The sequence below is a fragment of the Anser brachyrhynchus genome, assembly GCF_964034855.1.
Source record: "Anser brachyrhynchus genome assembly, chromosome: 3".
In the NCBI taxonomy this organism is placed as follows: Eukaryota; Metazoa; Chordata; class Aves; order Anseriformes; family Anatidae; genus Anser; species Anser brachyrhynchus.
In genome coordinates, this window is record NC_137696.1 from 74,854,694 (window position 1) to 74,882,575 (window position 27,882).

Here is a 27,882-nt window from a genome sequence, read left to right on the forward strand (position 1 = left end):
TTCTTTCCCACCAGCCACCTTTTCCATGTGTAATTGCAAATGCAATAGAGTTTCTTTGTACACTAACTCTACCACCACATCAGTAACTGGCAAACATAAAGAATGAGAATATAAATATTCCATGCTTGCAACTAAGAACCTGAAAATTCTTTGGGATATGAAAGACTTCATGGTTCCTTCAGAGCAGATAACTTGAATCAGAACAATGAGTAAGGTGGTGTATATATACATGTGTGTGTTTATATATATATATATGTTTATATTTATATATTAAAAAAAAAAAAAAGGAGTGGATGGAAATCTGGAGAGCAAAATACAATTATTCACCAAAAAATGTATTGAATGTGAAGCATTGCTCTGTTTTTAGCAATAACATCTTAGCAGTTAGGAGATCTGTCCTTACATTTCTTTTCTCAAAAAGAATAGGAAAATGTCTTGAAAAAATTCTTTAGGCCAAACTGTGGGAAATATAAGCATAAATGTAAGAATGTCTCTATAAAATGATACCAAAGTCAAATGTTGATAGAAATGAACAGCAAAACTGGTTAAAGCATTTTTTATTTTCAATAACAAGCAGATTTTCATTTAAATAAACAAAAATAACTTGAAAAAAAAAAAAACACAACAAAAATCCACACCAGAAGTGTTTTACCTTGAGTTACAACACAAGTAATCTCTGCAAAGTGGGTCTGTGAAGAAATAACTAACATACACGAGCAAATTACATGTATGTTCTGAAAAATAAGTGTTTTTTATTGTATGAGTCCTTTCTGAATATACTTACAACCCCTACCTGAACTACAACACATGCAAAATTATCATGAAAATCAAACTAAAGGGTTCCACTCTATTCTATGTACCATTACGTAAACAGCTGTTTCTGCTCATCTTTGAACAGCATACTAATAGGTAAATCTGAAGATTGGCAGCAGTCATAACAAGGAAAAACAACTCAAATTAAAGTAAATATTTATATATTAAATGAAAAATAAAATAATAAATAAAGTAAATAAATATATATAATAAAAGTAAATATTCTCAAATAAAAAGACTTTTGTAATATTACCAGTACTTATTTTCAGGAGGTAAGCATTAATCCATAGAAAGAATATATGTTTACATTGAAAATAAATGAAAATAAATGAAAATAAATGAAAATAAAAGGAAAATAATGTCTTAACCTTCATATTTTTCATGTTTACACATTTAAACCTAATTTGTACAATATGCCTAATGAACCACACATTTGCAAAGGAAAGGAATACTTCAGCTCTCTTTGCTGCCTTTTATTTCTTTTTGATTTATGTTTGCTTGTGAGTGATGCTAGATGCCAAACTAGTAGGCTTATTGTTTATTGATTTCTTGTATTATAGGGTTTTGCATACGCATGGAAAGTCAGAATCCATGGTCCAGATATTTTTACTAACTGTGCAGTGAGAACTATACACAGGAACCTTTTAGCATCAAAGTCAGTGAAATACCAAGGAGTTAGGGCCAGATCGTGAGTATGCCTAGCCCTCTTGGACCAATGGTGCTAAAAGGTTTCACTACTGCAGTTATCAAGGTAGAATTATATGGAACCACAGAAATGAAGCTGAAATCTAGGTCATGCTGCATGTTTGTCATGGGGTAAAAGCTCACAGATTCCTGAATGCTGCAGCTAGCCCTACTACTATGTGACCACTTAGTCAGCATTAATATGCTATCACTGTGTTCCGGTCTCTGCCACAGACAGCTAGGACCAGCAGTTTGACTTTACAATGAAAGAACTGCAGTACTACCATCACAGAAACATTTCGTGCTTTTACTTGTAGAGGACTGTCAGGCAGTTTTTCCATTCTTCTATAGCCATGGAAAGAAATGTTCTAGAACTTCAATAAATTTTCCCAATATAACTGCAGCAAGGGCGTGGCTGATGAAATCTTTCATTAAAACATGATATTTTCAACAGAGCTCATGTTGTGAAGTAACCTGCAGAAAATACATTCCGGACTTTGAGGTAGGAGAAGACTAATTTGCCGTTGTTTACAGCCTAATAGTCAAATGAAAATTCTCAGAGAGTTTCATGGCTGAGAAACATTAGGAGGTTTAGGTTATTGATAATAAGACTTCAAGAGTTGGATCACACACCTACTTAAGATGATAGTTACAGAGCAAGCTAGACAAGCAATTTATCATTGCTGAGTTGTTCATCAAGGAAATAATTTATGCCAGGAAATGCTGACAAATCTATGTGCAGCAAGAAGCAAGACATATCCTTTACAGGCAACATCTCACCTTTGTGTGAAGTGAAAGACAGAAATCAAAAAAAAAAAAAAGTCATATAGGAAAAAGTGAAAAACAATAAATACAGACTATGTACCATTTAAATATAGTTTAAGGAAATAATAAATCATTACAAATTTATTCTTTATCCTTTAAACTTCTAGAAAATAAAACTGAGAAACTACAATGCCTCATTTAAATAAGGATGTTGATGCAATAAGAGGTGCATCAGGAATTTGTTAGAAGGAAAACAACCTATTGAGCACCGTGCCTACATTTCTATCAGTAATCTAAACTGCATCAAATCTTGTTCTAGACCACTATCTCAACATGGTCCATATTGCTCGCATTCCCCATGTCAAGGCAGTGACTTGTAGCCACAAACACTCTCCAAACCTCTTATTTATTGGTATATATGCAAACTATAATACCAGGGTATGAAGCATATGGAAAAGCTAGAATATGCTTAAGTTAAGATGTATGTAACATTCACAATTAAGGACAATCTCTGTTGGCCTTTTTTCTCAGGTCTAAGCCAAATAGATTATCCCTTAGCCTTTGTTAACTGGAACTTTACCTCTTTACATTCCCTAACACATGAAGTTGAGAGGTCTCAACCCTCTCCCACTACAGTCACAGGAATGTGTTGGCCATGCTCAAAAGGAATACCCAAAACCTCTTTGCAATTTAGAGTAGTTCAACACAAAATGGATGGCAAAGTTAATGGCAGGAGCTACTTCAGAGACAGGAGTACAAGAATCCCTTTGAGGAGTCATCCTGTGCTGGAAAACTGGGATAAGCAGCAGTAAGACTACCTGTGTTCGATGCCAGACATGTTCAGAGACCTGTGCAAGCAACTTTGTTCCAGCTCCTGAGATTCAACAGTTCAGTGAGACACAAACAAAACCCACAAGCATAATGCTGTTTATTACTCAATGGAATACAACAAACCCAGACAGCTACAGATCAGTCAGGGGCTATACAATCTACACGAATCTGTCTTCAGGGTTTTCACTTCAGTTAGCACTGTGCTGTCCCTCTACTCCTGGTAATATCAACAACAGCTGGAGTATATGCTGTTCCTTGGCTGCATGGGTACAACTGATGGCATTGACTATCACCATGACTACATTCTGAAAACAAACAGCTGCATCCAAAACACTTGCAGGACCTCAACATCAACCATTGTCACCACAGCAGCAATCAGGTGACGATGAGCTGTTCTAGTCCCACTGAGCTCTGGCGGGCAGGAGGCAATGAGCTGCAGCCTTGCCCAGAGGGGAAATTCTTGTTGTAGTAGGGGACATCTTGCACTGTGATGAACTTCATGAACCCAGCAGGAGCTGGAACTGCTGTTGCAGCTGCACGTGATGCTTGTGGAAGGCTGTCATGGAGCAGGTGATGAGCTTTTAATTTGTGCATAGGCAAATAAGCATTTTGCTTTTCTTCTGCTCCTTATTTTCAGAATATTTGCCTGAGAGGCAAGATTCATGATCCTAGGTAGTCCTGTAAGTCTGGTCTGTTTCAGCTTGGCAACTTTCCTCAACCTTCTTGATAAAGCCTTCCTCATCATCGTGAACAAGGACTTGTGTTTGACTATATATTCTGCAAATGAGGAGTTTATGTTAAAATAAATAAATAACTAAATAAATAAAGTTTAAATGAAGAGTAAAGTGCATCTGTAGACTAATGATTCCCTTATGACTGCACAACTCCCCTGTGTTTGTATATGGAAAGCAAGTGAAAATGGGTAAAAGAATAATACAGCATATTCAGCTTGTCATAAGGGAAATTAATCTTGTTGCATTTATTCAAATAGGAATAGATATGTCTTAAAGAAATAAAGGTTCCTTTCTTTCCAGCTTTACACAAGCTCTTCACTGCCCAAAGGCTGTCCAAAGCAGTATTACAGCAACCTTGTGACTGAAAAGGCCATAAAATTATTAAAGTACTTGCTACTTATGTATTATTGCACAAGATATGAAAGTAAATCAATGGCATGTTGTTTCATGGCTTTCCTATCCAAACACTTTTTTTTTTTGGGGGGGGGTGCAAAAAAAGATCATAATAAGGATGGGAATAGATAAAGTCTCAATTTTTAGCAAATTAATATTTATGGAACCCATTCCTCTACCTTTTATGTTTATAAAAGGTAAAACTAATGCTCAGGCACACCTGCGCTGATAATCTGTTTCCAGATGGCTAAGGCAATAAGTTTTTTGTTGTTATTGTTGTAGTTGTTTAGTCTGTTTGTTTTTTATCTTGGATGTAGAGAATTCAGCAATAGTTAACACCTGGAATGCAATTATAATAGCATTAAAAATAACCTTCAAGTAGAAAAAAAAAAAGTGAGAAACGAAAGGAAAATGTCTCAGTAAGACAAGAAGTTGTAAGATTCTACCTTACTGTGAGAACCTCTGAACCTTCAGCTTAAAATGTAGTACTATATTCAAAAGGAAATGGGTTAGTACTCCATGCAGAATCCGTAGCACTTTTGCATCTTTTTTCTTGAGGGCTGAGAAGAATAATATTCTTTAAAATAAGAAAGATTTAACAGATTTCTCTTTCTGTGTCATAAAATATATATATTTTTTTAATTTAAATTCACTGAAACTTTTATTGCCAGGGGTTTCTGGGAAAACACAGAAAAGTAATATATTCATTCCAAGTTGGAAAAGTCTTAGAAAGTCAGTGTACGCAAATATCAAGAGCTGAGAGAACAGAAGCTGATTGCACCATTGTGCTCCCCTGAAGATGACATTGAAATCCTTGTTACAGAACTTTACAGTGTACTAATTGAGAGAGGACAGCTGGAAAAGCAGTGTATCAGCTAGAAAATTAAGCTTGTTACATATGAGTGAGAGATTTGTTCCATCAATTGGCTTATTAGCATCTTTAGAAAATATTCCTTTACTTTGTCATTTTTTTTTCTTCAGTGTATTTCACCCTCACTTCTTTTCATTAGCTGGAGCTCCCCCTCAAGGAATACAATGGGAAACTAGTTTTGCAATAAGAGGCAGATTTCTCATTTTAACTAAAGCAATCTGGATATCCTAACCTACAAAATCTTAGAGATTTTCTTTAGGGCATTCATTCGCTTATGGCTGATATTCAGTTTGCTAAGCAATTTCATGTAGAAGTGAGGCTGTTCTTAAATAAAGAAACCTAGGCCAGAAAAGATTAGAACATTGATCTGAGTGACTTTGGGGACTTACATATGATTTTACTCAAACTAAAATTTTTGTACTATAAAATGGCTGATACTTTGCTCTAGTACAAAAGGCCACATTAGTACAAAAGGCCATATGTAGTATAAAAAGGCTCACAATTCAGCTAAACCTAAATGACACCAACATGAGGGAGAAGAGAAGATTGTCAGCATCATCAGGAATGGGACTTTGTTCCCTTTTCAGTGCCTCTAGCATTCCAAGCATGCCCTCACTTTGACTCATCATAGGTCACACACAGTGACCAGCCACACACCTATATAAATAAGTTACATGGGAGAAGATGTCCATGCCTCTTAGGATTTGAACAAGATATCCTCTGCAATAGCTTTGGTGGTATTAGAGATTTATCTGCTTGACTGCATCCATTGACATCTTAGGAAATACAATATTTCAGGTTATCCAAGTCCTACTCTCAGCATTCTGTGGTACATCTCAGCATGGCATGATCAGCTATTCCAGAATGTGCTTAATTTTACTTCTTCCAGAAACTGGATGAAGTCATGAAAATGACCTTGGCACAGTATTTATCACTTATTTTCCTTTTAATGCTGTACAGTAGATAGGGAGAAAAATACCACACTCTCTCAGTCCCAGCAACATCACTTCACCATACATCTTGACTCCAGCAAACCCCTTAAACTCTTCAGCTCCCCAATATTTTTATTGCACAATACTTACGCTGTGTATTTTTCAGACCTTCACAGTTTTGCTGTAGCCTACAGCAGGCGTTGGGCATACAGCCATGCTACTGAGAAAGGTAACCATCTGCACCTCTGCCCTGGCTGCTAAATACTAAACCTCTGCTGTGGGATATTGCCCCTTAAATCTTCTCAGCAGACAGAGTGAATGTTCAGTCATTGAGGACCCAGATTGCCAGAGATCTAATAGTTAATCTTCGCAAATTATGCTTATTTATTCAACTGAAACAGCTGGGAGGGCACAGCCAGCATAACCAGAGGGTTTCCCAGGACCTACCTGGAAATATGATGCAGCTGTAGATCTCTGCTGAGACAGAGAAATTGCTTTTGCTCAGTTCAAAAAAGTTTGAGTAGCCACTGTTCAAAAGTGAAATAAGCTGCATTTAAACGGGCAGAAGGGATCTAATTGAGTTAATTATGTCAAATTTAGTTAATTATTGTTCATTTGGTCCAAACAAAGCTATTGTTCTATCTTGCTACAACAAACTCTTTAGAATTTAAATTAAATACTTATATTTTTCAACCCTTCCAAAGAAATAATGGTTAATATGACTTTCCCCTGAAATCAAGTTCTCAGTTTATTTTCCAGCTCTAACATTACCCCTTTTCTGGCTCTACCGAGCACAAAAACCTCTTGCTCAGTCCTTCAGCAGTTCTTCTTCCTTGTGGCAGTATGGACAAACCCCTCAGGCTCCTGGCTGAAATTCAAGTGGCAAATATATTGGCCTTTGAGGAGACAGCAGAAGCTATACTTTTCCTGTGCTGACAGTCTTTTTCTGCCCACCCACACTTTTCTGAGAAAGAATCAGAGAGTTGCTCTGCTTTCCTCAATGCTACAGCCTCTGGGATAAGACCTGAGAAGCCTTAATGCTTCAACTTACGCAAGTATAGCTGGAGGGAATGTTCAGCAGCCAGGCATGTTTCCATGCAGAGCCACATGAAGCCATTCTACATGCTTTGCAAGCTGTGCAATTGCAGTAGGATGTTTGTTTGCTTCTTTGTTTGTTTAATGTAAATGAGTTCCCTCAAGTAAAGCAATCTATATCTGTCCTTAAAACAGTAGAAATAGCTTACATACAGCAACACTATATAGATATGTTCTAGACAATATTTACTCTGATTTTTCTTACTATCTCCATGTTAGCTAACTGAAACTTCTCCTTCATCACCTATATCTTTATTCCAATGGATATGCAATATACAGCCTTTGCAAACAGTTCAGTTATGTTATCATTGTATTCATATATAATCATTCTCCTCATTACTGACTGCGTCCGTTTGATTTGTCACAAACAATATGTAACTAAACAACTGCAAACCTTTAACATCCATTCTGCATCACAAATTTCTACTCATGCAAGAAGGAATAATTCTGTGCCCTGTGCACTAGTAAACTGGCTTTGTGGTTTGCAAAGGCTATAACATCACAGGCTGGTTAGAGAAGAAAGGAAGAATGCAGAAAGTGTAGTTGTTTTTGCAACTACTATACCCACTGAGATGAGCACTTTCATTTGTCTCTGTAATCTGAAGGATCTTTCCTGAGCCCCAGGTAAATTAAGAAAGAATGTGTGCACGGGGGGTCCCTACTGTGTGGTTACCCTAATGTTTTCAGGACTCTTCAGATATATCCTGCTGAATTAGATGCATAAACGAAGAACTAATCCTGCTGAATCAGGAAATGAGACAATGGAGATATTCCATATCATTCCCATTACCTTTATATTGTAATCTGCAAAGGCTAGCGCTCTGAGTGTATATGACTTGTCTAATTCCCACTGCAGTCAATTGGAGTTTGGGGTACATGTTCAAACATGCATGGGGAATGTGGAAGACCCTGGTGACATGAAAAGGAACATTTTCTTTATTATTCAAGTATTTATAGTCCATATCTCAATGTTTTGAGTCTTCTCTATAAACTGAGATTATCTAGGCTGCAGAATAAAACTGAGAAACAATTTACAGCCTTGTTCTTTAATATGCCTTAAGCTTCTGATGGTGTACCATTAAAATAAAGAAACATGGGGAAAAAGTTCCATTATAGAGCAACAAAGTTAATTTTAACTCAGAACATATGCTCCAATATCACCTATGTTTCCATATTGTTAACTAAACTACTGGCATCAACTTGATTTGTTGAATAAATAGATTAATTAATCTAAGTGAGACATCCCCGCATCCCCGTTATTCTCCATTCTGTGCACAAAAATGAGCAATCATGATGTGCACTTGTATTAAATTTTGTCAGTAAAATATGCTTGCTTGATATTGTAGGCATTTGCATTTTATATACTTCAGTTACCATCTGCTAATGGTAATTTAATCATTCAATAAATAACACTAAAGAGAGCAACATTAATGAAGATTGGACAATTTTTTAATATAATGAATAATTTTTGGTTTACTTCTGAGAACTGCAACTGCAGCCAGCAATAAAAAGGATAATCCATTTAAACTAGAGCACAATAATCAAAGCTGTTGTTATGGTTCTGGCATAGTGGATGACCAAAGGGGATTGTAAATTCCCAGAGTGATGACTTCCCCTACCCTTTACTGAGGAATAATGTGTGAATCATTATGTTACAGACAGATGGGGCTGCTCTAGAGAGGCTGTGATTTCATGCTAGCCTAGCAGAAGTTCCGGGAGGCATTCATAGCTCAGAAAACTGCAATATCTACTGCAGGGCAGGAGAAACCTGGGTATAGATGAACCCTTTTAGAGAGTGCGGGAGTCAGATCCCAGCTCAAGAAAGAACACCCCTTAGGGAGAGCACTTCAGGGCCTGCTAAATAGCTGTCGGCTTGACTCATACGCAAGTTTAAATATAAACATTTCTTTACAGGCTTTTCATAATAAATGTATACTGAGGTATAGGTATTTCTTTGATACCTAAGACTTTTATCCTATTTTAGCTCATTTCATTAATGCATGATAAACCTTTGGCTCAGTTTTAAATGTACACTGAATTTGATTCTGTTTATGGGCTGGAGTAGAGGTAGAGCCCAAACTGCTTCTTTACTAAGACTCCAAACTGTTCTTTTAGTAAGATGGAAACAGGCTTAACCCTAAAATATAGAGCTCTGATGTCTGCCAGTAAGTTCTAGTCCACTAGAGCCTACACCTTCTTACTCACATCTGCACTGAACACTACCTGCAATGTTACATGTGACAGGTTCATATTGTAGCTCTTTGTTTCATAGGTCCTCTTCCATTTCTGTATTGAAACAGCATATGCACAGCTTTCTAGCATCTCCATATCTGAGTACACCGATACCCAGGCAGAGGTCGATAGTGACATATCCCAGACAGATTGGTGTGATGTCAGATGAGTCCAAAATCATCCTCACGGTCACAACCAATACTATAATATTTCCAAGTCACTACAGGGGGCAGTAACTTGTAGTTATTCAATGCAAGTAGATGCTGTTTTAAAAAAATAAATGAATAAATGAAGCTTGAATATCATGAGACTGAAGACAGCACAGATTAATCCATCGGATCTCAATTTTCTATGAGGAATTTCACTGAGTATTCCATGTAGTCAGACTTTACAGGCTTTTAAGGCACTTTGAGAAAACCAGAAGAGACTTAGAAAACAATGAGATCAAAGGAGTTGAGACAGGTCATATGAGCAGCAGAACTACAGTGGAGGATCCAGGAAAAGTGTTAGAGTTACAGTAGCAGTAGTTTTGCCACCAAAAAAAATAGGTTAAATAAGAAGAATTAGTGATAAAAAGAGTTGTCCTATGGGATCAGACCGGCTATTCATTTGCCAAGTATTTTCCCTTTGTCTATGTCAATACTTAGGGAGATAGCATGAACATTATTTTATCCATTATTCGCCTGTTCAGTATCAATGTTAGAAGGCACACCCCTGACTCTTTCTTCACCATCCGTCTATGGACATGTTATCAATTAATTTATCCAATCCTCTCTTGATTCTGCTGATATGATCTGCATCCCTCAAGCCCCTTTAGAAACAAATTCCAAAAGTATGTACAATCACAAATTAATTCAGCTTGGTAGGGATCTCTGGAGATCACCTAGTGCAATGACCAGCTCATTCATTGCAGGGTTAACTTCAATGCTAGATCAGGTTGCTCAGGTCCTTGTCTCTGAGCTTTGTAAATCTCCAAGGACAGAGATTATGAAGCCTCCCTGAACAACATATTCATGGATTTAACCATGCTCACTGTGATCGATATTTTCCTAACTGGAAATTCTCTTGCTTCTCTTCCCTCACTCTACTTTGTCAACCTTTGTCTAATATTTTCTATCCACTGAGTAAAAGCCATTTTATTTGTTTTAAAACAATGTCCTAGCTTCAGAGATTGCCCTCTAGCGTGGTCTTGTGGTGAGAGCTGCCATTAATCTTTTTTTACATTGTGAGTGAATTTTCCTCAAAAGAGAGAGGATTTTGCTCCTTTGTGAATATTAAATGCAGTGGAGTGGTCTATGTTTCCGTTGAGACGGAAATGTTACTGTACCTGAGCCCTTTGATTATTTATAATCCAAGATGGACTATGACAGTACAATTAAATATGTAACCAACGATTTATTCTCATTTGCGTGTGACTGATTATTGCTAAATAATTTATTCAAAACCAGGTTTACAGATGGATCAATGTCTGCAGGTACAGGAATATGTAACTTTAGCAAAAACTTTGTCCTTCTTTTGTGTAATTCCTCCTGAACAACCTATGGTTGTAGTAAATACATAATACATTAAAAAGCCTTTCGCCCTGCTCAGTGTGTGATTCAGTACTGCTGGTCTGTTTTCCCAGATCAGGGTGGCAATGTCCATGACAGGTGAGTCTAGCTCAGCATCCTTTGTATGCCAGCTCCATCTGCTTTATCTTGCCTGTAATGTTTTCATGCAGATAAGCTTTTAAGAGGAGGAAATTTCCCATTACCTTTTCTTACTCACTCTGTAAGTTTTTGCCTTTTAGTCAGAGACCTGCTAAGTAATTGCTTTTCAATGAATTGTTTTTGGTTTTGTTTTTCCATTGATTGATGTCATTCTATTATAAAACCAGAAAATGATCCCTCATTCATTCTGGAATCTTCAGAGAGAAATATTTTCCTGCATCAACTACTGCACTAAACAATTAATGGTTTATGGTCTTCCATTTCCTCTAGATCAAGGCACCATTTCTTCAGTATAATTTCAAAATAAAACACAGTAAAATATTTTATTATATTCTTGAGTAAATGATGACCTCTCAGGCAGGTGTTTCTGAGGCACAGCAGAGAAGAGATGAAATACAAGCAATAAATATAGACAATTGTAGGAGGTTTAAAGTGCAACAGTAATGCAAAATGTTGGCGAAGATAAACTTGCCATTCTTTTTAGTGACAAAGATCATTTTTTCACTGCCTTTGCAGCCTAACTTGCAGGTTATTCTACAGTAAATTACTTTTAGAGCAAGTCAGAAACAATCAGAACAAAGCAGTCTATAGCTGCTTTCACCATGCCTCCATGGTGAGATGGTGACTCCTCGGGGCTCATCGGCATGATGTTCCTGCTTTCACCCACTGTAGCTGCAGTGCTGGCACCTCACTCAGTCCTAGAGCAGTAGCTTGGCTTCCCCTCAGCTTCAGGTGATGCCCAGCACCTGACACTTAAAGCCTCCTGACTACTGGTCAGTTCATAGGGTCCCTCTGGACACATAGACCTACATCGTAGTGCTGCAGCCCACTCCTGTGCATGGCTCTGTTGTGCATGAGGATTAGTCAAGCCAGCACACATGGGATGGACAAATACATTTCCATTCAGTGTGTTTTGTGTGCTGTGCTAGCATCCAGGTAAACCAAGAGGACTGCGCTCAGGATATCCTTCATTTCCTTCTTCTCCTGAACTCAGGCTAAAGGCATTTTGAGGACAAAAAGGGCTCCACTAGACAATGCCTCCCTCTTATCATTTGTTAGCCCATTTCTCACTCCATCCTTTAGCTCCCAAAGCACTGCTTTGACAGGGAATGGCTCTGCAGTTCTCACTACTTCTTAACAAAAGTGATTTAAAGTTTTTCCCTGTAGCCTGAAGGGAAGATGACTGTTGCCCTCAACAGGTTAATATAGCCTGAACCTAGCTGAAGGGTGAAGCCAGCTGCTATTCAGACACAAGTGAAAAGGAACTGAGCCCCCTGCTATTTCTTACAATCCATTTTAGTGAATTTAGTTCCCATTGGAGGCATGGTGAAAGCAGCTATAGACTGCTTTGTTCTGATTGTTTCTGACTTGCTCTAAAAGTAATTTACTGTAGAATAACCTATGTTACAGGCTATGGCTCTGCAATTTTACACAATGCATGTATAACTTAAGAATCCTTCCCACATTGTCCTAACAAAGAGGAGTCATTTTCCACGTTGAGAGAGTGGTTTGCTCTTCATGCTCCTCCAGCACCTGGCCTGTCTGCTAGAGCAGCCAATAAGGTTGCCACTGGTAACAGTATTTTATTTGGGATACAGAATATTATTTTTTCTAAGTCTAACATCTGACGTCCTTATTAGTTGTGCCTGTTGCAGCAAGAAGTTGCAAAGAGATGAAATTGTAACGATTTAAACTGAAATATTCACTAAAAAATCATTCAGTAAAAATAAATAAATAAATAAAATAAAAAATAAATTAAAAAAAACCTTGAAATTTTAGTTTTATGTCTAGCACTAAAAATGTGCCTAGTTCTTTCATATCTACTAGACTGAAAAATTAATGGACTGAGAAAATGAAATTCAAGATAGAAGGTAAGTTATTGGAGAGTTTGTTACTTTGCTATTATTTTACCAAAATCAAAGGGGCTTTACCAGCTAAGGATGAGTTAAGAATTTGTCTCATTGCAATATTAGAATGTCAACCATAAACCAAGCAGGAAAATATTGGTGCTGCTTGAGCTAACCAAATGGCCGTATATGAAGGCTGAAGTGACCAGAAATGGTACAACAGGCTCGCTTAGTCCTGCATAGATGCACTGAGCCATCTCAAGCAGAATCCCAATGGTGCCAGAGGGCAAATCTATGCATAAGCTCTCCAAACCATGCGTCAGGCAGAAAGAAGTACATATTATGTTATACCTTCCTCAGAAGTTCATTTGGATGGTGAACAATCCTCAGAGAGTCAAGACCAAACAGGAAGCAAAAATAAATGCATAACCTGAACAACCTAAGGGACTATGTATTTTAAATTCTGAGGATAAGGTGCATACTGTCAAACAGATCATTTCACTCTTTGAATTAAACTCTGAGACATTTAACTTTGGCAGATGCATTCCTAACAATCCCTAGGGAGGCAGCGAACATTTATTCCTTATGCCCTCTTCATTGCAAACTGTTCAAACAATTGTAGCAGGCCTCCACTGCAGAGCCAACTGAACCAAAAGATCATAAAAAGCAATTTTTCTAGACAGCCATTCAGAGACCCAGCAGTTCTCCTGCTGGCAAAAATAGCAGTGTGTGGCATTTGGACTCTGCCAAGCTCGTGCCCCATGAAAGATGACAGGTGACAAACTCAGAGCTTGCGAACAATGAGGAAAAAAAGGCAAGAAAATAGCACATACTGCCCTCCCCTAAAGCCAGGAAGTGCTGCCTTTATGATTTTTTGCTGTCTGCACTTTATGCTGAGGTTTTGTTATTCTAGTAATATAAATGCAGGGTTATCCTATATGGGGAAAAATGTTAGGCTAGCATTGCTGGCTCAGCCATTGTAAATCAAATACTTGTTTTATGTTCAGAGAATAAAGGAAAGTGTATAGTAAAAAGAAAAAAATATGCTGCTTTTCTTAGTGCTACAAAAAAAAACACCAGCTCAGTTTGAGCCCTTTACAAACATATTTTACAAAGTGAAAGAATTCATATATGATCAAATTAGGCTTATTACAAACCAGTGACATATTTCTGCTATGGAATTGACCAGTTACACATGTTCAGTAATTTATCCTGATGGCTCAAGGCTTGCCTTTAACGAAACTCAGTTCTCATGAGATCCAATGACATTTCATGTGAGATTATGCTAGCCATTGTATTTATATTTTCCTGACTTTATTAAATGTATTGTGGCATATACATTGTCAGGATCCATTCCAACCATATCTAAAAACCAAATGGGGGTGTCAAAATATCTCAGCCCTCTTTCTCCCCTCCCTACAGTTTTCATGGGGAAGAAACTCAGGCACAAAGATGTCCAGTATCCAGGATCACGCTGCTGACTGCAATGAGGGGAGGCGTGCTAGCAGTCTGTGTCATGCACCCACTGCTCAGGTGAAACACAGTCACAGCGACCTCTCAGCTCCTAGTATCCCCTTACTAAATGCCTGAGCTGTCTCTATTTCTCACTGAAATAACTTCACTGAGACGAGCCTTTTGTAAAAAATTGTGTATGGGAATAAAGAGTCCATTCTTGACATTAGGTCAGAGAAATTGCTGCAAACATAGTTCTGTGTAAGTGGGAACAGAAATTGGGGTTTAATAATGTGACAACGTTTTGAAGGCATCATCTTCCCCAGGATTCCTTTGCCAGTGTCTATTCATGTGTTATTTATACATTATACACATTATATATTATATTATACATTACACACATTATATATTATATTTATACATTACACACATTATAGAGAGTTTCCTGGCTGGACTGACATTTTCCAACACTCTTTCCACATTATTGTCAAAATTTTCTAAACTAAAAGCTAAAACTTTAAAATGATCAATTCTGCCAGTTTTAGTCTTGTCTTTGCCTCTGGAATCTTTTCAAAATCCATAACAGACTGAGATCACTCCAAATTGCCTTCTCTGAATTCCAAAAGAAAGGGAGAAGAAAATATAGGAAGCTTTTGGAAGAAAGTTTAGCCAGTCAGTTAAAAAGATGTACAGTTTAAAGAATTAGTTGTTTGGTGTGGGGGAAAAATTATCAGAGAAGTCTTATGGAACACACTGGCTTTAAAGATGGAATTGACATTAAGGACAACAAAGAGAATAAAAAATAATGAAATAATGTTTGCTCCTCCTAATGAACTGGAAAGGAAGAGAGCATTTAGCATTTTCTGTTTTGAATGTTTGGTGGTTTTTTTTTTAATGGCATTTTTTTTTTCTACGACGTGAAAAATTTTGTTAAATTGCGTTGTCTAGTCATTAAAAAATGTCCCTTATAATGCATGAGGCAGTGAAATAATATACTCACGAAGTGACTCTTCTGAAACAAAACCAGCAAGGAGAGTCTTTACACCTGCAGAACCTTTATTTAGGCTTGGTTCTGTCTGTATTAAACAAAACACCCTGTATTAACACAGGAAGCCCAAAATGCAATCAATTCTTTACCTGTGTCTCTGCTCGTAAGTTAAGCCCAGGACAGCTCTGTGGCATTAAAGCCTACTGGAAGAGTACAGACCACTTCCATAACATAAAATTACCTTACCCTTCAAAACAGCCTGGCTTCATCCAAACTGCCTACTGGAAATGGTCCATAACCATACTAAACTCTGCCCCATACCCAAGGCCTATGTTTGGAAGATTGATGATCAGTCTGAGACAAAATCAGCAGCCACTGGGAGTTGTACAGCACAGACGCTTCAGCTGCAGTGTTTGGGCACACCTCCTGGAGGTGTTTGGCTTATTGCTGAAGACACAGACATTGCAGATATTGATCCTCCACAACTACTGTGAGTTAGCCCCAACAGGCAGCTCAGCACCACACAGCCACTCGCTCACACCCCCCAGGAAGGACAGGGGAGAGAACTGGAAACGTAAAAGTGCCAGAACCAATGGGTTGAAACCAAGACATTTCTCTAGACAAAGCAAAAGCCACACACAAGCGCAGCAGAACAAGGAATCCATTCGCTGCTTCCCATCGGCAGGCAGGGGTTCAGCCACCTCCAGGAGAGCAGGGCTCACCCCATGGCACGGCTCCTCGGGAAGACAAACGCCATCACCCCAACATCCCCCCTACCTCCTCCTTTCCCCCAGCTGCTGTCGCTGAGCACAGTGCCACACGGTGTGGGACATCCCTTTGGGCAGCCTGGGCCAGCTGTCCTGGCCGTGTCCCCTCCCAGCTCCTGGGGCACCCCCAGCCTCCTCGCTGGGGCAGCACCAGGAGCAGGAGAGGCCTTGGCTCTGTACGAGCACTGCTCTGTAGCAACTGAAACATCCCTGTGTATCAGCACTATTTTTCTCCTAAACATAAAACACAGCACCATACAGCCTACTGGGAAGAAAATTAACTCTATCCCAACCCAAACCAGGACAACAAGAAACACAAAAAACTTTCCATGCTTGGTGACCCAGCACAGATTTTTGTTTGTTCGTTTGTTGGTTGGTTGTTTTTTGTTGTTGTTTTTGTTGTTTTTTTTTTTTTTTTGTAGTAATGGAAATTTAAGCGGTTCTTGTCCCTGATTGTTTGTCCATCAATGCTTTCTGTCAGAGCTGAGCTTTGTGATTTTCTCCAGGTCCTAGAAGAAGAGAAATTGAAAACAGAATTTGCAGCAGTCAGTCATAGTTGGTGCTGAGATGTGTCATGAGGTGCTAATCTCCTCACTGGGAAGCTGTAATTCATTGTATGTGGACAGGCAGAGAAATCTCTAAAGCCACCAAAAATCACTGGAAAGAGTGTCTGGCTCAAATCCCAAGACATAAAACTTTTACCATGCAAAACACTTATACTGTTGTGTGACTAGTCCTGACGTTAGTGAGGGTGAGGGAGCTCTTGTGATACTAGAGGCCCCAATAAGGGAAGGAAGTAAAGTCCCATTCCCCATGATCCTGATGGTCTTCTCACCCACAGTGACCTGCTTAGCAGTCAGCACGCAACAGCTGCTTGTTCCTCATGGACTTTTCTCCTCTCCCTTCCTCTTCTCTCCTTCTCTGTCCCGTTTTCTTCCATCAGCCTCTTCTCGCACTACCTAGAGTATCCTGAGTTGGAAGGGACTGACAAAGATCATCAAGTACCTGACCCTGCTCCTCTCCCCATTCTCAGACATGTGGTGTGACACCCATCTTGTGTGTCAGTGCTGGTGCACACAGGATTTTCCCACGAGTGGACTCGATTCACAGGTCCAGCACAGAATTACCCACTGCCTTTGCAAGCTGGCATTTCTGCTAAGCAATTTGAACCAGCTTGTGGAGTTCAGTGACAGCTCAAGACAATCAGCACATCTTGGGGCTGCGAGGAGGTGGTGGCAGCTGTGGGGCTTGGTAGCAGTGACCTGCTATGCCAGCTCAAGCTGTCTGTGAAACTGCACCTTCAGGAAGCAGAGGCTTCCTTCCTCTTCCTCAGACATTCTCTCCCACATCTTCCCCAGCCACCAGAAGCCTACCTAAATTACAGATGCAGGAAGAGTCTGGAGGAGAGAAAAGCTACATTGTTCAAGTCCTTTGTTGCAGCACTGCAGAAATGAACTCAGGATTTCCTGAACGTGACAGAGCAAGTGTAAGGAGGAGCCCTACGCTCTGGCTGTTCTTGGCTCTGCGGTCCAATCTCCCTTTTTTAGATCTAATTGCTTGTTATTTTGGTGTGCATACCTTGCTTTAACTGAATTAACCAGGGAGCTATTGCTCAATGTGTCACTATGAAATAAGTGTTCCTTCCCCAGGCTCTCCTTTATCATGTGCCTATCCTTCTGACTCCTAACAGAGCTTCCTGGGGACTTTTATAACAGATTCCCTGATATTTGGCACTTAAATAACCATCTGTGAACACTGTGCTGGTTTAATTCCATTGGCTGCAACACAGAATTTATTCCACTGGGATTTACTATAGTATCAATGTTACAAAGGGGAAAAAAAAAAAAAGAGAACTTGTGTAGCTATTGAAAATCATTGCCTTGATAAATCAACATCAGTGACAGTACTTAAATACTACTTTAAATTAAGATTCACAGATCTTAAACCCTGATTCTGTATGTTCTAATCGTGATTATGAGAAGAACAATGCTACTAATAGAAATGTAGAAATATTTCTATGCCAGGAAAAGTAATTTAACATGCTACACACACACACACATATAAAACGGTCAAGTTGCTTCTAGAAATTAAATATCAAAGCACACATAACATTTTTTTTGTTGTTATGAATGACCTATAACTATTCAGTAATTGCAAACAATATTATGAACAAATGCTGTTTCATACTTAGTCATTTACTATTTTTTTCCTTTGCTATTCTCTTTGTGAAATTGCTCATACATACCGTGTAAAGCATTTTATCTCTTACATTTCTCATGTAGAACAGATATCTGTTTCCTTAGGCATTTTATCCCTTACATTTCTCATGTAGACTAGCTATCTATTTCCTTAGATTTTTAGGCCTCTCAGCCACAATGTTGTTGGCACATATATTTTTAGCCATTTACCCAAAGTGTATCAAAATACATTTTATCTTTCCTGCATCACATGCATTAATATTAAGAGTTGATACATGTACAGTATGGATTTAGCTAGGAAGCTGTAAGATATATTGGCACCTCTTAAATGCTATTTCTTTGTTCTCCAGATCCTAAAGTCTTGGGAGCTGAGGGGAAGTATCTGCGTTTGTTGCTGTTTCGCTCAGAATGAAATCTCCAGCTAATATGGTCGGGGAGATGCGTTCAAACACAGGAAGAGGATGTAACAGATGTAGTGGCATCTGCTTGCACTTTTAGAACCTTAACTAAAAATGTTCTGAGGAACGATTTCCCGCATCTTTCTCTGTGAGAATCAACTTAGCTACCCATTGATAATACTTTAAATGTCAACACTCTTCTATCACTGCTTATCAAAGACAGAAAAGGAGTGACTGCAGTACACCATCAAATTTCCCCAAGCCCTAGCCACAAAAGAGCCTTAAAATACTACCAATGCTATCACACTTTTGCAAGCTGAAGTTCAGCCAAGGACACACAAAGCCCAGACAGCAAGACTGAGCTCAGGAGCCCCAGCATTCATTTGGTGCATATATTCTCAAGACCATGCATGCATCATTCACCTGCCTGATCATCTGATCATCTGACAAGGCAGTCAGGGGAAAATTTGTTTTTTTTCTCTCTCTTTTTTTTTTTTTTCTGATCTGGCCACTGAATAAGAAACTATTCATTACTATTTTCTTCTTTATGTTATAAATAACAACTTCTACCAATTATTAACACAGCTACTTCTCATGGTAGACATGAGAAATGTCTTCAGACAAATTCTTCAACCTGTTTTCCAGTAGAGCTGTGGAGGCAAATATTTAGCAGCTATTGTTAAGGGGGGAAAAATCCTCAGGTTTTTTGTGTTTATTTTGTTGGTTTCTTGTTTTGGTTGGTTTTTATTTTATTTTTACTTTTTTTTTTTTTAATTTAGGATATTGTCTACTTCCCCTCTTTTTTTCTTTCTTCTTTCTCTCTTTCTCAGAATAAATAGTAATCCAAAAAACTTTCCAACATCAGGATTTGTAGAAGACACAAACAGCAGTCCTTCATTTCTGCTCTGCACATCTGTGAACAGCAAGACTACTGCCAGAAGTGTACTTTAGAGACTCTTTTGCAATAGCTTCTTTCAGAGCTTTTCCTTCCTACTCCAAGGACATTATGTAAATCAAGAAGATATATTAGACTGCAGTCTTGGAGAATTGTGGTGGTTAATCTAATGATGAATATAGCTCTGTAAAAGCTCCCTTACTAATGCTTCAAGACTTATTATCTAACTTTTGGAAAACTATTTCAGAACATCACAGAGTGGTTCCTCTTTGTTATTTGCAAGGGAACCTTGATGGTCACCTAATCCTCAGAGTGTTTCCAGAAACCCCTAGAAATTTTCTGAAAGTGTAGTTTCCCTCTCCAGAAAGAGCCTGAATCCACCACTACACATCTCACAAGGCACTGTAATGCAGTCACTGCACCTTCACACTTGGCTCCACTGCAAGCATGAAGCATTGTACTTGGGGGAAAAAAAAAAAAAGCTCACTTTGTATTAAGCCACGTGTGCTGGAAGTTTTCGCCTGCTGCTCAAACTAAGATGCTCCAACAAAAACCTCTTTCTAGAGAACTTGTGCAAGACACTAGCTTTGCCAAGATAGAGCTGAGTTGGTTCATTCCTGAGTACATTGATGTGCACATGTCCCACATCTACACAAATGTTGAGGCAGTGCTCATGGAAGGAGAAAAAGGCTGTAATGAAATTAAAGACAAAAACAACTGCTCAGATTAAGGGGGCTTTCCTACTTCATAGGAAGTTTTTCAGGAGATCCGCAGCAGGAGGCAGTTTGTGCAGCATCTGAGTGAGTGTGGGAGCAGGGAAAGACAAGGAAAGACTCAGTGATAAACTTTGAGCTGGTTAGCAGAGAAAATCATTTAACATATCCCTAGCCACAGCTTCAACCACAGAAACCTTAAGTATGGCAACAGGAAGCAAGTAGTGAGATACTTTTCCTCAAAGAATCTGATCCTCCAAGCTCTTCTCTGTGCGAGTCATCAGGCAACAGTGTGCCTCCTGTCATCGGCTGTCTTCCTCCATCTCCTCACACCCACTTGTCAGTCTGGCTTCTTCACTTAGCAGTAAATCCAGGCCATCTGGAAATCAACCCTTGCTGGCCATCACACAATATGTATTTCCATAAATGTCAAATATGGTGAATAAGGTTTTGTCAGCAAAGACTTGATTATACTCTTATTATGCCTGAACAATTGACATGAGATTATGACTGGCACTTGGCAGGGTGACATGGTCCCTGAAGTGAGCTTAAGCAGTTCAGATGTGAGCACGCTGCTTTCTCCTTTTAGGTTTTTGAAGCCTCTTGTCCCATTCTCATCTTTCCCAAAACCATGTGCTACTACATATATTGTATCAGTGTGCTTGCTAGAGGACATTGATGCACTGAGATTGGAGAAGGTGCTGAGGAGCTGCAGAAGGGAGTGGTGCTGAATAAAGGGGTCACAGTGTGTGCGTGGTATAAGAACAACTGAGAGAATTCATGCCAGACACACTGATAGAGTTCCTATCCTGGAATAACCTGCACATTCTCTCAGGATACCCTGACTACCTAGTCGTAAATGAATTGGTTTGTGTACTTCCTTGTGGCTAGAGCATGGACACAAACAAGGTTTTATGGCCTGTAGGCCATAACAAGGCCTCTAATTTGGACACACACTAGGAGCAATCTAGCAAAGTAGTCCAAATGTGTCAGCATTTTATCTGCTTATGATGCTATCTTATTAAACACAAAGTAAACATGATTTGTAGAGCCTATTTCACAACCACTACTTTTTACTCATTAGAGCAGTAAGGTAAGGATTTGATAAATGAATGACGTAGTTCACACAACTCCTTGGACAAATTCTAACACAAAATAAAATTTTCCAGATTTCCCTAAGTAGAAAGAAGAAGGTTACTAGAGTGGATTATCTTCAGCAAACCTATTGGGGTTTCATCCTATCTTCCAACTCCAAGAAACTATAATAATCTCTGCAAGTGGTTTCCTTCTCTCTGCTTTTTCATTTGCAAGCTTAGCTAGGAACATCGGGCTTGGAGGATGGACTGAACTATTGAACTTGGTTAGTAGCATCCAACTGATGACTGCATTTTTATTTTTTTTTTTCCAGAAAATGGCTCAGCTAGTTCTCTGCACTGCTTCAAGAGTCATCAAGGACAGAAGTACAGCAAGATCTTCCTGTACTCCAGAACACACAATGAGCACTGAAACAGACTTAGCCATGGCTAAAACCAGCATGATAATTAAAAACAAACAACAAAAACTCTTTCCACTGATAAAATTTCAGTTGTTTATATCCACTTGATGTGGAATATATCCCTCTGATAAAGTCACTTCAAAGCTTAGACCAACCGCTTCAGATGAGTCAAAGCTTGTCTCGAGATGCAGAGGAAGTCATTATTTTGCTTCTAAAGAAGCACCAAGAAATGTGACTTGGTTTCTTTTTCTTCTCTTGACAAATGTCATTGGAAACTACTTGACTACTTGACGTTTAACTACATTAGACAATGAAGAAAATCCGCCTGTTGTCCAAAAGGCAGCAGTCACATTGGATGGATTCTCTTAACCAGTAAATTCATTATCACCTCTTTTATTTAAGTTACAATTTTGAAAACATTTTTTTCCACATCTCTTTGCTAAACAAATCTGTAGGTACTTCTTTCCCACCCCTGGAATAGATGGTAGGCTGATGCAGCTTTATATGTTTATCCTATCATTCAAAAATAAGGCTCACAACATTGTGAAGGCTGCACATTGACACCTCAGGATGTTTAATTGTTACCAGCTGAAAATCTGAGTCAGGGGACACTATATGGACAGCATTAAATTATGTCTTAATTTAGGACTCCGTAAAAAGTAAAGCAGAGGAGAATTAGGTCATCAGGTTATGTATGTGCAACCTTAAGTTTTCATACTGTCCATGACAGAATATTAAATGTCTGAGTTGAGAAAGATATGAGACTTAGTTCTGTTATTTGCTTTCATGTCAGAACTAGAGCCTTTGCTATCTGCTATATTTTCCTTTCAAAACCCATGCCTCCTGTGAGACTGAAGATATCTTTAGAATTGTTAAAACTTTTAACATAAAAACAGTAGTGGAAATAAGTACTTAGTTTCTCAAAATAGGTTTGGCTATTTAAGTTAACTGAAATGAAAGTAGGTAGTCTGGGACTCGCTTGGAATGCTACTTGTCCAGATCCTCTTCCCCTGGTATAATTACCTTAGATGCTAAAGCAGCCCTTTGCATAGACATTTAGGCTGAAGTAAATCACGTTTGATGAATAGGAGAAAAAACATGCTTGATATAAGCTCACTAAAGCTTACATTTTAAATTCATTTTCAGTCCCCAAACCAGTTTTCTCCTTCTGTGTCTCTCATCAGAGCAATGAACATTTCTGACTTGCTTCTTTCTCATCTCATCTCTTCAGGCAGGAAGTATCATGGAAAACTGAAAATACAAAAGTGAGGGACTACCAGAAGACTTTGGAATTCATAATGCTGGGAAAAGAGACACTCTATTTGGGGTTGGAAATATGAAAGAAGCATGCTAGATTTCGAGTCAGGGTGTATATAACACAGCTAATCACTGCCTTTTTCTTGCTTATGATCTTGCTAAAGCAGACTGCTTTCTTGTCATTCTTTCTGGTCATTTTAGAGGGCAACACTGCTATTATGCCGTCTTATGCCATTACTTTTCAAATTTCTCTTTTTCTTAGCTTTCAGGCTAATGGACACTATGTATTACTGTAATACCATATGAGCACTCAGCAGATCTGACTCAATTTACCTTAGTGCTCTTCCCTTTGGAGAGAGGTCCCCACAGTCTTCACACTGGCGAAGCACTGCAGCACTTCCCACACCCCTGCCTGTCTGACTTTGCCCAGAATGGCATTCTGATGATACGTCAAGGTACCAATTAACCTGGACAGAAACCAAGGAAGGGACAGAGAAGATTAGGATGGTACATGAATGAGACTCTCTTCTTGGTCAGTCTGCCTGCTGGTGTTGGGGTACGGAGCCAAATCTGGAAAGAGGAAAGTAGTGTCAGGGCCAGTAAGCCAGCTGTGTCCATGCCAGCCCTCAGATGTCTGCTATTTAACACCTAAATCAAATATATTTGGGGCTAAAAAGTATTAAAAAGCAAATAAAATACCATGGGCAATTTAATGGGGAATAAAAATGTAATAGGGAGTTCCACTTTTTTTTTCTTTTCTTTTTTTTTTTTTTCTGCAGAACCTGCAAACTCTGTTTTAATTTCCTCCATTTGCTCCTCAACCATTTCATTGCCAAGAAACATGCTTCAGCCTGCCCCTCAAATGCTTTGATCTCCCAGCCACCACCTGCATGAATGTGATATTCTTGAAGAAATCTGCTTATCAAGTGGGGTGAGGTGAGGAAACAGGAATCTTGGCAGAGAAGTGAGTGTATAGCCAGTATGTCAGCATCATTGGCTCCAAGCAAAATGATGGCAGAAAGGGGTAGAGAACTTGTTTCCTTTTCTAAAGTGTACATCTTGAGAGTGCTGCTAATAAACTGACAGTATATGCACTGTATATACAATACAATATATTTTCATCTGGGTACAATATGATACATTATTACAGCCAGCTACCAATAAATCACAGATTCTGAAATGTGAAAATAATATGGTTTCTAAAATGTGATATTAAGCTGGGTTAGTGGGGTAGAATGGGCATTTTGGTATTTGGGAGAACTATTTTTTTTCCAGTGGGCTTCCAGAATAAAATCAGTTGCTTAAAAAAAAAAAAAATCTAAATGACATTTTCAATTGGATTTATGAGAAGTAACAATAAAATCTGTCTTCAGGACACATTTTGCAAAAATGTTTTTGTTCACCTTTGCTTCTGTTCTTTGACACTCGGGTTTGCTGTGCTGCAAAGAAATGCTGTGGCACATCGCACCTGTGATATATTCACACTAAGAACAGATGAGGAGAAAAGGAACATTCGTGACTTTGCACTAATGAGGTTGCTGATCCACAGCTTGCTGATAATTCTGGCACAGTGGAAGTAAAGCCAAAAAAAAAAAAAAAGCCAAGGATCTCATTTGCATGCTGACAACTGCATGTCTCCTCAGACACATCCATTTTCAGGTCGCTGCTACTGGTTTTTAACCTTGCTCTGGTATGGCTAACTGAGTGGCTAGTAGTCTTGTCGTCCTAGCACTGAGCTGTCCACAGGCTCCAGAATTCCATTTATTTTGTCTCTTCTTATTCACTGGCAATTTATTCAATGCCAAGACTCAATCAGATGGGAAATTCAAACTGATAGACTTCGGTTAAATGAGAAATTTGCCCGTTTATCTTAAATTGTTTTCTAATTGATACAAATGACTATATGGACTCTGCTTTATATCAGATTGGTTTCTGAAGATTAGAATCAGTTTAAATTGAAGCCAACCTGTCACTGTTGAATTGAAATAGTGTTCACAAAGTGCCTCACTACTATTTAAGTTGGTCCAAAAATTGATTTTAAGTTAAATTGCTAATTTATTCTTGTACAGATACAACCTTATTTAATAACACTTTGCATGGTAGGTCAGACGTACCAAAAAAATAACACTGGCAGGGTGTTTGCTTAGATGGCCAGTGGCTACCTATTTTTTGTTTGTTTGAGATATCAAGGGGTAGGATATTGAGGATATCAAGGGGGATATTGAGGAAGCAGGAGGGAAAGTGACTCATGCAGGGATGAAAATGTTTTATCAGCTGTGACCTGTTCAGTCCCTGAAACAGAGAAGAAATAAGGAAGTGATTTATAGGTTGCAGCAGTTCAGGATGCACTCTTTAAGAGTTGCTGGAGAACAGTGGTACTCTGCACCTGCTCTCGTGTCCTGATATGCTCCCTATGTGGGGACTTCATACCAGCAGACTGCTTCCCACTACTGGGGAACCAGTTTCCCTCTACTTACTGAAAAGAAAAACTTAACCTGTGTTTGTCCATACCAATTTATGCAAGTCAGACTGCTGCTAAGAACAGAAACATTTAACCCTAGCAATCAGTAAGCATAGAGATCTATGAAAACATCAATTACAATTTAAGTAGACATCTGTTACTTTACACAAGTTTATGTTCCACCCAACTTCGGTATTTAACTTATAGATAGTATAAAGCAAATTAAAGCAGATACATGTCATGAGCACTGTGCTTGACGCAGACCTTCTACTAAAACAAAACAAACAAACAAACAAAAAAGTAAATTTTAAAAAGACAATATTTGAATATTGGCAATGTGCTTTTAAATCATTACATTGCCATTTTTAAGTGAAAGACAGTCATTAGAACTATTACATTATATCACGCCGTTTTGCATAAACACTGCATCTGTGTTTACGTGCTGTACACTGAACACAGACTTTTCTTGGCTAGCACTTTGCCAGCAACAGAACTGAACAGGGAACCAGTTTCAGGCAATTATAGAAGAGATTCAATGGGCGGGTACAACTGCCCCAGGCAGAATATACTGCTGATGTATTATGTTTACACACATCACAGAGATGAAGACACTAGGCAGAGAAATGATAGGTATGTAAGGGAATAAACAGGTTATACTCCCACCTAAACTGAAATCACTGCCATTTTTTTGCTATTGTCATGAGAATTCAGGAGCAGTGCAAGTTCCCAGACCTACAGTACTACTATTGTATAGAGTTAATATAATGCCACTCAGAGAGCAACAATTAAGGAAAAATCAGCAGTCTATCCTCTTGAAATTCAAAAGCAATTAGTAGATGGTAATATTGATGGTGCTTATTGCACAAATAACCAAGAGAGAAGACCTGAACCTCACAGTTAGTTTTCTATTTAATTCTCTTTATTTATTTGTTCTTTAATAACGTTGATTTTCTGCATAAAATGATTTCATTAGCCAGCTACCTGCATGACAAAACTTGTGTTTACTTTTCAGGAAAGCAGCCCCAAAGCCCTATTTTTATAGTTTTATGCTTTCTAGAACTCCCCCAAGATCTATGGATGACTTGGGAAAACTATTTTTACATGTTAACTGTCCTTTGTGCTGCCAAGGGATTGTTACTACTGCTGAATAATGGGACAGGTCAGTCATATTCTTTTACCTTTGACTTCCTGACATTAATGTATGTGTGATTACAAGTTTTTGACTGTGAATGCTGGTATAAAGAAGCACCTGAAAATACTTACTTTTCACAGATAAAAAGGGGTAGGGTGGAGGATGAATATGAGCATGGCTGGGGTTAAATGAGGATATGGGTGTTGTAGTATAATGATATAAGAAGTAAATAGTTTATGAGGAGGCAAAGTAATGAAAAGATTTTATGTTGTATCTCTGGGTTAAATTAGTTTGATATTTTTCAGAGGGTGTGGTTGGGAATACAGTAGTTTGAAGGGCTGTGTTTTGTTGTTGTTAATTTGATTAGTTACTGAATTCTGCTGAAGTAAATTGAGGTAGCTGTATGCATATGAGTATGCATGGGCTTGCACAGTTTAGGTAAGTAATGAGCTTGGTGATGGCAAATTTTGTAGCTACATCTTTCTGTTTCTGGAGTATGCAAGGAGAGAGATGGAAGGTGATCTGGTTGTGATTTCTGTAGTATGAATAATGTTACTTCTCCAAGGCAAATGCTAAGAGGAAAAACAGTACATGCTATAGATCCTTCACTTAAGCCCTATGTTTAAAAAAAAAAAAATTAATCTTTAGTCTCCTTTGCTTTTACTTTGGGGATCCTCTGGATTTGAGAACACCACCTTGACCACTTTTTGATAAGAAATAAAGGTTTAAACTCTTACGTACAGTGGATTTCTTCTTCAATGTTTGCATAAGTATTCACTGAGCTTTCATAGGGGATGTGCTTTAGGAGAGACATGTAAGAAACAGTAACACTCTCTATTGCAAAGCTGGCTACAGATGCTAAAGCTGAAAGTTATTTTTCTGTTTAAAAGCTCCTAATTAATCCCCTTTTTTTTTTTTTATACCACTTACTAAATAAACACTGAGGTACAACACAAATATTGTGTGAAAGAACAAGCTAATCCTAGTACAATGACACAAAAGAAGGGTGAAATAAAGTTATAAGTTGTCCAGTACAGCAATAAGAAATTACAGCCGAGTATTAAAAAATAAATAAATAAAAATAAAATTATATTGTAAATTCAGGTCTGTAGGTAGCTGCATATTAAGATGGAATAGTCACCTTTTCCTATACTTCCCTGTACTTTGTTATATACTATCTTCTGTCTCAAAGCCTAAGACTCTAACAGATGACATTCATG

The 27,882-nt window shown here is 38.4% G+C and overlaps 1 long non-coding RNA gene across 2 annotated transcripts; it reads right to left on the minus strand.

Annotated features, from left to right (window-relative positions):
- Positions 1-3,176: 3,176 nt before the first annotated feature.
- Positions 3,177-20,212, minus strand: LOC308192388. Of its 2 annotated transcripts, XR_013948769.1 has the most exons (3): positions 6,174-20,212; positions 4,441-4,559; positions 3,177-3,870 (listed from the first exon to the last, which is right to left on the minus strand). It is a non-coding gene; the product is annotated as an uncharacterized lncRNA (long non-coding RNA). The 2 variants fall into 2 exon arrangements; XR_013948768.1 differs by lacking the exon at positions 4,441-4,559.
- Positions 20,213-27,882: the final 7,670 nt, after the last annotated feature.